Here is a 14411-nt window from a genome sequence, read left to right as displayed (position 1 = left end):
TTGACAACTGATGCAATGCTCGGCTTTGTCAGGAGAGGGTGCTAGAGAGACACTGCCTGGCCTGGCTGAGGAAGAGCTCCTGCCCCTGGCTCCAGAGGGTCTTTTTTCCTCTTTTACTGTGATTGCCAGCAGTTCCTGGCGGGCCTGGTAGTGGTGGTGGCGGTGGCAGTTGTGGTGGGGAGTCGGGGGATTGCTCTCTCCAGAGTTGCCAGCCCTGGCTGGGGCACTTCTGGGCTCTAGCTCCAATCCCCTGGAGTCCTGTGAGCGGCTCTACTGTCCCACAGTCTGCAGCTACACTCTGCAACCAGGTCAGACTCTCGTCCAGGTTCTCTGTGGCTCCTCTGGGTAATCTCCCTTGACCCTAGGGATGGCAGCCATGTACTGCTTGGACTATCCTGTAATCCATAGAGGCCTCATTTGCCCGTTTTAGAAGTCTTTTACTAATTTTCAATTCTTCATATTTTTATTCAAGTGTGATTTTTGTCTTCTGGCCGGACTCTGACTAATATCAGTAGATGTTTGAAAACAGTGGTGCACTTGCTCTCACCTCCAAAAAAAGTAGGATTACATAATCATTCAGTGATGGGAAAATTACCACCAGTAACTATGGAAATGCCTGACTTTGCATCCCCAACCTGTTCAAAGGACTTGCTTCTTCAAGGGGCTCCTGAGTGTTACCACTGTACCTTGATGATGGCCTAGAGGAAGACGGAGGGGTAAAGGTGAGGAAGTCGACAGCCTCATCCATCAGCTCTGCAGTTTGCCTTTTGGAAGACACCAAGCTCTCCCAGAGAAATCATGTAGGACAGAAAGGTTACACTTTGAGAAAGACTAATAAATTCAAGCCCAAAATTGCTGATAAGGAACATGATCAAGAGGCAGGGAGCCCTGCTCTTCTAGAAGAAGAGTAATATGGGGCTCAGAAAAGACCCAACAAACTCAGCTACTTCTGCCTCAGTTCAACTGGGGTGGGCCCATGCCCAGGGGAGGTTCTGAAGCCTCACCTCAAAGTCTCTCCTCCACCCTTCACCATTTATGGGGTATAAATGTAGCAGTAAAGTGTGCTTAAAAGAACACATCTGCATTGTTCTTTAGTGCTACGTGAACCATGTGGACCCCAACAATCTGCTGCCCAAGTGACGAAGCCAAGTATGCTGCTCCCTGTGCTCCACAGAACATTAGGGCCACCAACTTTATCCTGGCGGGTTTGGTACTTTTCCCACCTCAACAGCTGGCAGCTGGTTTGCAGGCCTTGGCTCCAAATGCCTGCAATCAGTGGCTTAGCTGTGCAGTCCTTCCTCACAGCTGTATGGAGATGGGTGTGGGGACAGACATGTGTGCGAGTGGAATCCAGTCCTTGTGCTCAATCTGGCCTGCTCCTTCCTACCTGGTAGGGACCCGAGTATAAACTATAAGCATGACAGAGGTTCAGAGAACAAGGAAGTTGAAAGGGAAGGATTTGGGTCAGGTCAAAACCCAGAAGCAAAGAAACTAAGATCAGACAAAGAAGAACTTGCAAGACTAGGTCTGCAATACTCCAACTGTGGGTTAGTGTTGCCAATTTAACCACAGCAAATGCTGAACTTCTGGGTATAGCACTGGTGAGCCCCGGGACTGGGCAGTGATTAATGGAGATGGCCACTAGGTGTCACTGTCTAACCGTTATCTTAAGGGTCAACTCTGGATAGGTGGAGGAAGTTTTTAATCCATTGTGGTGAACATCCCAGGCAGAACAGCAATTCCCAGGCTGAGGAAAGTGAGCACTGTTTGACTTGACGGGCAGAGACAGTGCAGGCTTCAGGCAGAGCTACAGATTCTACATGGCTAGAGGCTCTTATTTTTGTTTGGCTATTAACTGCTGCCCTCAATGATGATTACTGACTAGAATCTGTTTGAACCTGGCTTACCGGGTTTGAGACACGGAGGGGACCCTTGAGTCCAGCCCCTTAATTTTTGGAGAAGGATGTCCAGAAGTTCATGTCCCCAAAGACACCCAGCTGGGTGGAGAAGGAACCAGGACCTGACCTTTAGGCCGAGAGTCCTTGCCCAGGCTCTGTCTGCTCCACCATGGATTCACACTATGTACGCTCAGTCATTCCTGTTCTTGACATTGACAGAGCACTTACTGTATGCTACTTTGGTTTCCTTGAAGCTGAACAGAATTAGAAACCCTCAGAGACCTAAGATGACATGGCATGTCAGGGACAAAATCAGGGTAACAGGGGACCACAGCAGGGGACATTTTCTTTCCCTTGGTCCAGAGTGCTTGCCAAAGTCATTGTTTGTTCTTTATGCAAACAATGACAGACGTGAGATGAAGTTTAGACAAAGGCGATAAGGTCAGTCCATGGGCATGGCAGCTCAGGTAGGGCATGCTTGGGCTGGGCTGACGGAGGCTCCTCCCACTACAGCCCACGCTGGACACTGGCATGAACAGAAACCTGTGAAAGGCTGATGGTTTGATGCTGCAACAACTGTGACCACCAGGGGGCAGTGTTCCATCACCTTCTGCTTGGTCAAAGGCAATTCTCCAGGCACTGCAGAAAGTCAGTGGTGTGTTCCAAATAATATTCTAAATGTAGAAAAGAGACACATATGTAGGTCTGGACTTGAAATTCACCTCTCAAAGGCAGTCATCTTATTGTTTTGTCTGTCCCCTTTTTAATTTCAGCATCGGTATAGTTGACACTGCTGAAAAATTAGAGAAGCGTAGGTGTGTCCAACCACCTTACCCAGGGCCTTTCTCCAGTAGTCCAGGGTTTTTCAGAGATTTAGAAGTCCTCTGGGGGCATCTGGCGGTCTCACAAAGATGATCTCGACCCCGACTGAAGAAGCCCCAGTCTGCGCCTCCTCAAGTCAGGCTACCTTCCTTTCTTTTGTCTACCAGGTTGCAAAATCGGGCTGAATTATCCATTCTGCACCCGTCTTCTCAGAAGCGGCCAGTACCTGCTTTGCACAGCCCCAGGCCACTGCCGCACTCATTATTGACCATTCTGCTGGGATATTAAGCACTTTGGGTTTGGCTGGGGGATGGTTAATCAACAACCTTGTCAGAGTGATGGATTCATCTAGGATTATTGCTTAATTAGCTTGTTTAGAGGGGAAAAAAAAATCAGCCAGGACACCAGTTCTCTGGGACCCAGAAGGAAGGGGAGAAGTGAGCGGAGGGTGGGTAGGAAGGGATCTTGGAATTCCCCCGGGTGGCAGAGCATGACTGGGGTGGGGGTGGGGCCTCTGACAGGGTCTCATGCTTGAATTTACTATGTATTTCTAGTTACCCTCATTGCTAGAGCCCTAAGAATTGCCAAATTCAGTGGAGGCTGAGAGCAGTGTTTCCTGAAAGGTCACTCAGGACCACCATCAGCTGGGGAGCTTCCCAAATACAGATTCCCGGCCAACTTCCTGGATCAGAATCTCTGAAAATTTTGTAGCAAGTTATTTCAGGTGATTCTTGAGCAGGATACAGTTTGAGAGTCACAGTATCAGAGGTTTGAGAGTGGAAGAGCTAACACCGATCATTGGGTAAGCCCACAGTTCCACTGGGCATGGAGTTCACACGATGGGGCTTTATCCCCAGTTCTTCCACCAGCACCCGTAGATGTCAGTCTTCCTCCCTTTTAATCTTTGCTTCCTGTCTTGCCCTCTGTTTCTCCCATCTTTGTCTATATTGCTCCCCGCCATGCCTTCTCTGTCTCCCTGTTATCTGTGTAGATTCCATCTTCCCTCTACCTCTCTCCATCTGAGTCTTTCCTTCTCCCTCTCCATTTTTCTTTTCTCTCTGTGCTGGCTATTGTCTCTTGGCACTGGACACCATTTATACCCCCTTTGACGTTCTCTCCTTTCTGGCAGGGGCTGGAAACCTGAGCACTAACCTTGCCAGGAGAGTTCTAGATCCACTGTGTGGCATTTGGAAGATGAAGAGACAGAAGCCTTATGATCTTGCCTCCAGCAAGGTGGGCAGATAGGTGGGCTCCAGAAGAGTGGGGTATTATGCAGGCTACAGGAAATTGGGACCATTACTGGCAGTTCCCTGTAGTATCTAGCTTGAATGGCAATAGCACAAGCTTCCTGATTGTCTGAAAGCTAATGGTAAACTTGGGGTTTGGGAGTGATGTTCCTGGCCTTTGCTTCTCCAGTTAACCAACAGCTTATAAGCATTTCGTTCCCTGTATTAAATTCCTTTCTTCTTGAAATACCTTGAGTGGTTCCTAGTTTCCTGACAGGACCCTACCTGATAGAGTCTGTGTTCTTTTCTCCCATTATCTTCTTTTTTTCCCCATAATCTTTCCATCTTTCTTACTCCCACCCATGCTCCTAATTGGTTATGAGATAGAACTAAAAGTTTGAAATGCTTACTTTTGGATAAGTTCTATTGTCTTGGCTCTTAATTGAAAACATAGGGAAGTCGAACACTTTAAGTTGGAAGATACCCCAATACATCTACTTGCCCGAATCTGAAGCCTTCCATGAATTTTCTCTTCATAGAGAGAGAATTAGGGGAGGAAAGAGCTGGAGCAGATTCGTGACAAGCCGCTGTGATCTCCATTGAGAATCCTGCCTTTATCTTCTTTGGGCCTGGAGGTGCTGAGAGCAAAGTATGGCAAAGGGACCCATTTCTGTCGGAGGGAAGTCAGCGCTCTTCCATAACTACTGGTATGCACATGGAGCTGCTTTCTGGGACTCAGCTTCCCTAGCGTGTGTGTGTGTGTGTGTGTGTGCGCGCGCGCACGCGCGCACACCTGGTGCATGCCATCTGCAATGGTAACCATCAGCTCCTGGGAAATGGGCTGGTTCTTTTCTCCTCCACCCAGGGTCATCCTAAGGCCCAGTTGCTGCAAAGGGTACAGTCACTGAGTCAGGGACTTGAATTTCAGTCTTGTATCTGCCATTTCTAATGGTGTGAACACGTCCTCACAGGATGCCAGGGATCTCATCTGTGAAATGGGCAAGGAGAACCCTGCACCCTACTTTCCTCCCTGGATGACCACAGCTGCAGGAGCTCTGGGGAGTCCAAGTAGCAGGTGAGGTTTGCTTCCAAGACCTCACCATCTGCCTCTGGAGGGCTGACTGCCCTTCTGATTCTCCTGTCCAGGCATCAGGGTGCTACCAGCCCATCTCACCCTAAGGGACAAAGAAACCTGCTCCAGAATCTGTAGGTAAGACTCTGGCAGGACCAGGGGTATCTGAGGTCCTCAGCTTGTCATGCCCACCTTGTTTTAGCTCCTTTCTTGACCGTGACTGAAGGATGTGCGGAATCCTAAGGAAGCGCAGCCTGGGGACAGGCTGGTGGTCTGCCCTATGCTGGGCCTAAGGACCAAGGTACTTCCTTTCTCTGTGAAACTGGGATAAAGCTCCAGGCAGGAATGTCAGATTCTGTCATGGCCCCTGAAGCCTCCCTGACCTCTCTGGAGCCCTAGCGAGACTCTGCTAGTCATCTTTTCAGTCATTTGGTCAAGCAGCCTCTCTCCTTACATCCTGTTAAAAGAAAATTACAGCCTGGACTCTCAGCAAAGCCCCGTGAGGAAACTTTCCATATCACTATGGACACCAATCCAGCCAATGCAGAGGGGCATGGCCAAAGGCCTGTAAAATTAACCTGTCCTTTCTTATATCCCAGGACCCAAGCAGGCCTAGAAGGGGATTGGGATGACATGGCATTAGGGCAGAAAAGTGTGCAGGTGTGCTGGACTTTCTACAGGGATGTTCAAGGAAGGGTCATCTCTTAGTCCTGTTGGAAATGGCTCATTCATTTTTCTGGACTTTTCTTATAGGCAAGCCTGTAATAACCTGGTCTGAGGTTTTGTGCCTGCAGAAAAGCAGGCAATGTAACTGAGCATTCTGGTAGCCCAGGGTGCAGGACCTTCCGACACGAGCCCTATCTTATTCCAAATTCCATGCTCTTAACAACGACCATCTGTCCTGGCTCACCAAGCAGGGTCCAGGAGACAAATGACATGCCCCAAGAATTGCTATGTGTCTGACCTTCTGACCATTTGGAAATCTAAGCAGGAAGGAATCGACTCTTCAAGCAGGTGGTCAAATCGCCTGAAATCTCTGCAACCATCCCTGTGGATGCAGTGAGTTGGCCGTGTTGTTACGTGTGCCCAGGAAGCATTCACTTCCAAACCCTGACCCTGTTCCTGGCAGTGGTGTGTGCATGATGGTGCAGTCTTTCCCACCCCTTCCCTTCGGGTGGTGTCTGCTCAGAGAGCCACAGTCAGAAGGGTTCCCACCTTCTTGTACTTTGGACACACGTATTTGGAAGGGTTCCCCATGGGGAAGATGCTCCCAGAGAAGAGATTTCAAACTGCGAATTCTCTGGAGATCTGGCTTGGCTGTTCTCTGAATTTCTTCTATTCTTTTGTGGGCCATGATCTTTTGGGGATACCTGAGAATCACTTCATGGATGAGGAGGGAGGTACCTGCCTCATTGGCTGGATTGTCCCTTCCCCAAGTGTATTTTTGAACCAGAACTAAGATTCTTCTTTTAACTGAGTGAGAGAATTTTATGGAACATTTGCTTTATTTTGCCATTTAGCTGTGAGACAATCAAGACTCAGTGCAAAGCATGATTATTCAGAAAACACCACCAGGTAGACCACACCCAGGTACCCACAGCACCTTGACAGTGGCCATACTGGATCACTCTGGCTCTTCCAAGAAATGGATTCTACTGATGGGAAGGCAACTTCTGCCCTCCTTTCTCGCAGTGGAACATATCCTGTTTCATTTTCCAGGGAGTCCAGGCTGATTTTGCAAAGTGATGGAATGAACTTCCAAGTGACCTTGGGTACCAGGGTCTGATTTGACCAACAACCCAGTCCATGCTCCTGGAAGGTGGCTTTGACTCCATTCCACATGGGGCAGGTTTAGATGTATTGCAATCATGGGGGCAGCATAGCCTCTTGGAATGAGCCAGGTTCTTGAGTGAGCACCGGGAGCTTGTCCTAAAGAAAGACATGGATGTTTACAAACAGAAGGCCCTGGAAAGGTAAAGAAATTTTCCCTTCCTTGAAGTGACCACAGAGGCCACGTCTACAGCTGCTGTTCTGGACCATCTGGCAGCAGCAGGAGCACAGGGTACCTTGGGCTGCAGGGCTGATGGGCTCCATTATACCCCGTGTCCCCAATGAATGGGAACATCCCTCTGAGTTTTCAAAATCCCTTGGAGAGCACCCTCCACCTGCTTTGCCCTGCCAGTAGCTCAAGTTCAAGTCACAATCCACCCAGCCTACAGCAGCCTGGACAGAGTCTTGGGCAAATGTTCCTCCTACCTGTGGGTAAATTGGAAAGACTGAGGTTGGGACAGCTATAATAACAACAGTCCTCTGTCCAGGCTGAGCTCCAGCCTGCTGGCTCTGGACTTTGGCCAAGGAATGGCTTTTCTCCAGTGCATGTGGCTTGGATTAAAGTGACATTCTTGCATTGATATTTCTTCTGAGACTATAACCCGTCAAATTCCCTGCCCATTGGGTAAAAAAGTCTTGGCTCTTCTTCCCTGTCTCCCTCTTCTTCCTCTTGAGTCTGAAACTCTTGTCCCTCAGTTTATTTGCTAGTCTGCTTGCTTTTCAATAAAAATTCAGTCTAATTTCCGTAATGTAAAAATTCAAATAGCACTCCAAGTCATGAAGGAAAAACACTCATCTCCTGTCCCATTCTTATCCTGGATTCCTCTCCCTAAACTCCTTTTCTCTGATGCTTCCCTCCGTATTTCTCAAGATCACCCTCACACAGTTACTCCATGATCTGTCAATTTTAAATGCCTATTGACTTCTGGTGACGGAATATGGGACTGGGTGCTCCTAATTCACTTCCATATCTGAATCGTCTCTTCCTCCATTCTTCTAATATATTTATTTCACTTTTTGCCCAATCAATATTCAATTTTAATTTTATTACAATTATGTATGTACTGTTCACTGCTGAGTGAAGAAATACTCTTGGATCACATTTCCTTTCTTCTATGACTCTTCGTTCTTCCAAGAGATAATAATTATCTCTCTCTCTCTCTCTCTTTTTTTTTTTTTTTTTTTGGTCTGTGTAGTCTGTCGTTATTCTAATAATTCTCCCAAGTCTCTCCAGCGGAATTTCAAAATCCTCCTGAACACTCTTCATTCCATGATTAAGCAACCTGATAAACTAGTGGTTCAGTCTGTCCCAAGCGTACCCTCCTGCTGCCCTGGGCACTATCTGCTTTCTTGCACAGCTCTGGCACTGTGACTTTTTCTGCCTCCCTCTACTGTTGGATCCCCCTTTGTCTGGGTTCCAACTCTTCGTGTGCCCTGGGAGTGTAGGTGTGATTCTTGTACTTGGGTTCGTTTCTCTTCCAAAACCAGCTCCAGAAGCCTGAACACTCTGACCTTGTAGGTACCCCGTAACCAACAGGTTTTATACTTTCCAGTGGCGTCTGGAGTTTCCACATCACCAGAAGTAAATCCAGACTCCCAGCTGTCAACACAACCTGCACAGGAGAATGATTCCAACCTCTGGTAATCTCATCTGCTCCATAATGCCAATCTTGAGCTCAAACACTGATATCTAAAAAGGAATTTCCTTGGTCTGAAGGATGGGAGAGATGGATTTATTGGGATGGTAGCAGATCTGCTCTTGATGGTAATCAGCAGGATCAAGGCCACGGCTGCCCATTTTCTACTTTCATATACATTAGGAAAAGGTGACCCTTTCCTCTAGATACTACTTCTGTGCAGTGGGAAATTGTTACAAATGCTAATTTTGTTAGAATAAGGCACTTTACTGCCATATTGACAACAGATCAACATGGATCTAAATGACATTCACTAGACAAACTCTCAGCAGGATGTGATTTGCAATGCATTAAGCCTCTAGACTCTGAAATCAATTAAGAGCAGCATAGCCTCAAATGTCCAAGGGGTACATACCAATGCACAATTAGCATTTTTTAAAGTATGAACTTGATATTTCAAATCTAAGTATTACCTGCAATGTGGCGATGGAGACTCGTATTTTGTTCAAAAGAAAGATATTACGGGCAGGGAGGAAGAGTTCAGCTGGTTGGTACTAATTCAGAGGAGGGCAGATGGGTTGAGGATGAGGCAGGAATAGAGGAAAACAAGTATTGTCGCAATGGCAGTACAACCCAACTTCCCTGGTATATTTTAGGCTGGGTGAGAGGCTTCTTGTACACAGTTTGTAGGAGAGGCCCCAGCAGCAAAGACTGATGGGGTTCCAATAACCACCCTCTCTGGCGAGAAGTACACTTAGTAAATATGACCAAGCCTTGGCTTATTCCTCTGATTTCTTTTTTTTAATTTTTTTCCCCACAGAGGACCAAATGAGCAGAGAGAAATTCTTTTCTGAACCAAATGCTGATCAACAGTGAAAGTCTCTTTGCCAACTGAGAATGATGGAAACCTGGGAGGAAGTAGCTTTGGCGTTGAGGTGGCAAAGCAAAGGAATGTTGTGTAGAGTTGAGAGGTGACCTGGGCACAGGAAGGCAGATTTCAAAACGATGAGGGATAAACAGGCCAGATCATAGCTTTTATAAGAGAATGCGGATCATGGTGTATTGGAGATGATAACAAGATGATGTAAACTATGTGTTCCCCGGGACTCCTGTGGGGAAGCAAATAGGGAAATAGCTGAAATAACAGGAAACTTGGGTGTAAGACAATATTTACAAAAGTCAGGATGAGAACAAAGCAGAAGAAGATAAACCTGAAGGAATGATTTCTGGAGTCATTTGGGAAATGGTTCCTGAGTGATTTCCCTGCTTCTTGTTAAGGAGAGAACCACAGACAAGACATTCCTAGGCTTACAGCCCAGCACGGAACACAGAGATCAAGCAGGTAATCAAAAGTGTGTTAACTCAGCCAGCTACAAACACATGGGCCTTCCTCAACCTGACAAATGGCATCTATAAAAAAACCTGACACATGCTAGCTATTAAAAACCCCAAGTTTACTTCATGCTGAATGGTGAACCTGGGGGTCTTCTGCCAAGATCAGGAACAGAGGATGCCTCTTTCTCCACTTCTACTCAGCATTATACTAGAGGTTCTAGCCAGGATGATTAAGCAAGAAAAAGAAATAAAAGCCATACAAAATTGGAAAGGAAAGAAATAAAACTACCCCCAATTTGCAGAATTCTTAAAGAATTCCATAAAAAAACCTATTAGAACCAACAAATGAGTTTAGTAAGGTTAGAGGATATGAAAGTAGTATACAAAATCAAATTTATTTCTATACGCTCACAATAAACAATAGGAAAATAAAATTAAGGACGTAGTTCCACTTGCAGTAGCATCAAAAAGAATACGATGCTTAGGAATACATTTAACAAAAGTGTTGGACTTCTATGCCGAAAATGGTGAAATGTTCTTAAGAGATATTAAAGAAGATCTTTAAAAAATGGAGACAGATCCCATATTCATATTCGTGGATCAACAACGATATTGTGAAGATGACAGTGTTTCCCAAATTAATCTATAGGTTTAATGTGATCCCTATTAAAATCCCAGCTACCTTCTTTTTTTTTTTTTTTTTTTTTCGCAGAAATGGATAAGCCGGTCCTAAAATCCATCAGTAAATGAAAGGCACTGGAAATAGCCAACACAAACCTGAGGACTCACCCTTCCTGATTTCAAACTCACTATAAAACTATTGTAATCAACACAGTGTGGCAGCATAAGGCTAGACCTCTCAGTCACTGGAATAGAGTTGGAAGGTTAGAAATAAATCTTTACATGATTATAAGCTGAGTTTTGAAAAGGATGCCAAGACAATAAAATGGAGGAAGAATAGTCTTTTCAACAAGTGGCACTGAGAAAACTCAATAACTACATGCAAAAGAATGAAGTTAAACTTCTACTTCACACATGTAAAAAATTACCTCAAAATAGTTCAAAGACTTAAATAATAAGAGCTAACCTGTAAAACTTTTGGAAGAAAAACAGGAGCAAATTTTTAAAAATAATTGTTTGGGTTATAGATGGACACAATACCTTTATTTTAGTTATTTATTTTTATGTGGTTCTGAGGATCAAACCCCGGGCCTCACACCTGCTAGGCAAGCGCTTTGCAACTGAGCTACAACCCCAGCCCAGAAGCAAATATTTATGATACCATTATTTGTATAAAGTATTTGCGTAAAGTCATTAGGCAATGATTCCTTGAATATATCACCAATGGTGTAAAAGATAAAAGAAAAAATTAGATAAGTCAGATTTCATCAAGGTTAAAAACTCATGTATTGCAAATAGTAGCATCAAAAGACTGAAAAGACAACCTGCAGAATGGGAGAAAAGTTTTGCAAATGACATATATGTTGAAGGACAAGTAAGTAGAATACAAAAATAACCCTTACAGCTCAATAGCAAAAAGATTAAGAATCCTATTTAAAAATGGTTTACAAAGGGTTTGAATAGACATTCCCCAAGAGATACACAAATGGAAAATGAGCACTGAGAAGATGCTTAGCCTTATTTGCCATCAGGGAAATGCAAATCAAAACCACCATGAGATATCACTTCACACACTCCAGGATGGTTATAACATGGAGATGAACAATAACAAGTGTGGGTGAGGATGTAGAGAAATTGGAACTCTCATTCCCTGCTGGTGGGAATGTAATACTGTGTGGCTACTTTGGAAACAGTTCCTCAAATTTTTACAAATGGAATTACCACATGATCCTGCAATTCTATTCCTGAGCATGCAACCAAGTGAAATGAACATGTATGTCAACCCCAAAACCTGTGCCCAAATGTTCATAACAGGATTATTAACAATGGTCAAAAGTAGAAACAACCTAAATGCCTACCAACTGATGGACGGAAGAATAAAACATGGTAGAGCGGCAATGACCCATTATTTGGTACTAAAGAGAAATGAAATATTAATACATGCTAGGCCATGGATGGGCCTGAAAACATAAGCCTGAGTTAAAGACACTGATCACTAAAGATCACACATTTTCATGCATTTCATGATTTAGTTTGTCTGAAATATCCAAAATAGGCAAATCTATAGATGCAGAAGGTAGATCGGTGGTGTCCTAGGACTAGAGAACGGGATGTCACTGGGGAGTGACTGCTAAATGAGCACAGGGATTCTGTTCATGGTGACAAAAAATGCTCCACAATCGTATTGTGGTGATGGTTGCATGACTCTGTGACGATACTGAAAACCACTGAACTCTATGATTTAAGGGAGTGAACTCTATGGTGTATGAATTAGATCCCAACAACTCTCTTTAAAAAAAGGAAGGAGGAGGCAACAAGGAAAATATGTGTATGGAGTGTCATGACTGGGGAGGAATAATTTGGGAGCCCAGTTGGGCTAAAACATGAAGGATCTGGAGTTTGGGGACTAACCCTGGGCAGAGCAGACAGCAAGGTCAAGGACCCGAGGCTAGAAAAACATGGAGAACAGAAGGGAATCATGGTATGCAGAGGTAGTGGGAGCAGAAGCAGGAATAAGCTGTGGCTAGTTGGGTGGGCAGGAGCCAGACGATGCAGGCTTTCGGAGTCCACATCAATGACACCGGCGTGTCCTGTACAGTGATGGCAAGACATTGAAGGGTTTAACCTGGGGCATGTGATGAATAAATTCTGGTTGCAGGAAATAGATGTGAGGGTTCCAAATGGATGGGAACCAATGTAAAAGTCAGGGAGAGCCTAAGAAATTGAAATTAAAGTGGTTTGAGGGGAAAGTGGGAGGTGAGGATGTGGAAATAATTAGTTCTTCTATGACGTTCAGTTGTAATGGGAGGAGAGAGATACAGCTGTAGCTGGAAGGGGATAGGAAATGGAAGAAATTTAAAAGATAGGCATGTTTGAATGGGAACTGGAAAATCCCCAAGAAAGAGACAGGTTTAGTATTCAGAAGACAGAGGAGAGAATTCATTCAATCAGGCCCTTGCAAAGGTAGATGGTAATGAGATATAGAACACCTTCCCAGGGACATGCCCTCTAACAGAACAGGAGGAAGGGAGGAAATGGGTACTGATGAAGGTGGATTTGTAGATTTGAAAAAAGAAATCTCTTATCCTCCTGCCTCTGATTCTGTAAGCAACACATGAGCCAAAAGTGAACAGATAAACTTCAAGTGTGACATTCAATAGTGTCATAATGTGATGTCAGAAGGTGTGATTAATAAGGAAACTGGGCTTAATAGGGAGAAGCTTAGGTTTGATGACAGTTGTTGGTGAATGAGGATGAAATACACGTTACCATTCACCTTATGTTATACTCCCTTCTCGTCTTATCTTCAAAACAGGAGGGGTAGAAAAATTAGTTAAGAAGGAATTGGGACCCTAAATGAAGAAAAGACAGAGAGAATTCAGTCATTTCAAAAATTCAAGCATTTAGGCTCTGTGGACCAAATTAGCTTAAAGATATAATTGAATTGTGTCTTCGATATTAAAAAATTATGCAGACTGGAATGGGCACAATAAAACTGGAAATGATCTCTTTTTGAGAAGGAGTAATAGGGTAATTCAAGAAAATATAGTTAAGTCAAATAGTGACCTCTGCCGTTTGTTAATCTGTGATCATTAGGAACCACCAAATGTTCATCAGGAAATATTTATGCTAAAATATCCTTTCTTTATCTATCTTGTGATTTGAGGTACATTACTGGTAGATAAAATTAAGAGTATTTAGAAAAATAACAGTTTCAGACGGCAATAATCCTATGACTAATGCATGGAGAATTGTGTACTTTAAAGGGATGTGGGTATATGGAGAATGGCCAGTGGGAGGTCCCTGATGAGAAACAACAGAGATAACTGCAGCAGAGAGGCTTTGGGTAGACAACAAAGGTACCCTCAATGTTTCAAGGCTTGAGATGAAAGAAATTTAGAAGATGTCTAGTCCAGCTTTTTTTTTTTCCCCCCCTACCATGGCCCAGAAAGAAGAACTAGAAGAAGAGGTAGAAAGTTACAGGGAAGAAAACTGTTGGCCTCTAGATAAAGAACATGTAACACCAGGAGATACCCAACAAAGGGGAGATCTTGTGCTTCTCAGCCTTGGAGGCTTCTAGGAGGCTCTGCTGGAGCTTCTGCTACAGCAAGGTGTGGGTGTGGATTACATAACTCTAGAGGCTGTTCCATGAAAACAAATGTAGGGGAAATGTGCTGTGGGTGTTAATTCTCTCGCACACTCATGCTAGATGCATAAACACTGATGCCTACAGATGTCTGCGATCTGTCCAAGCTGTGTAGTCAGGCAGTGGTAGAGCTGGGGCTGGATCCAACTCTCCTCTCCCCAAGGCCTGCCATTTCTATGGCTCTACACCATCCTATCTCCATCATTTATTTCTATTGCCTTTTGTAACATTAACTAAGAATGCTAAATTCTTCATTTGTGACTTTCAGACCACACTCTTACATGAATGACCATTGGTCGACATGGCCCAAATGAAATTTGCAGG

General features: G+C 44.6%; 1 protein-coding gene across 1 annotated transcript in view; it reads right to left on the bottom strand.

Moving 5' to 3' along the window:
- Window positions 1-6764: 6764 nt before the first annotated feature.
- Window positions 6765-14411, bottom strand: part of Capn13 (calpain 13) — a 58980-nt gene continuing 51333 nt past the window's right edge. The window contains exon 22 of the mRNA XM_047523356.1: window positions 6765-6947. The gene's annotated coding sequence lies outside the window, so the exon portion shown is untranslated. The remainder of the gene's footprint in view (window positions 6948-14411) is intronic.

This window comes from Sciurus carolinensis, chromosome 13 (assembly GCF_902686445.1).
Source record: "Sciurus carolinensis chromosome 13, mSciCar1.2, whole genome shotgun sequence".
Classification (NCBI taxonomy): Eukaryota; Metazoa; Chordata; class Mammalia; order Rodentia; family Sciuridae; genus Sciurus; species Sciurus carolinensis.
The sequence above is the reverse complement of the archived record's forward strand: the minus strand, read 5'-3'. Positions and strand labels throughout refer to the sequence as shown.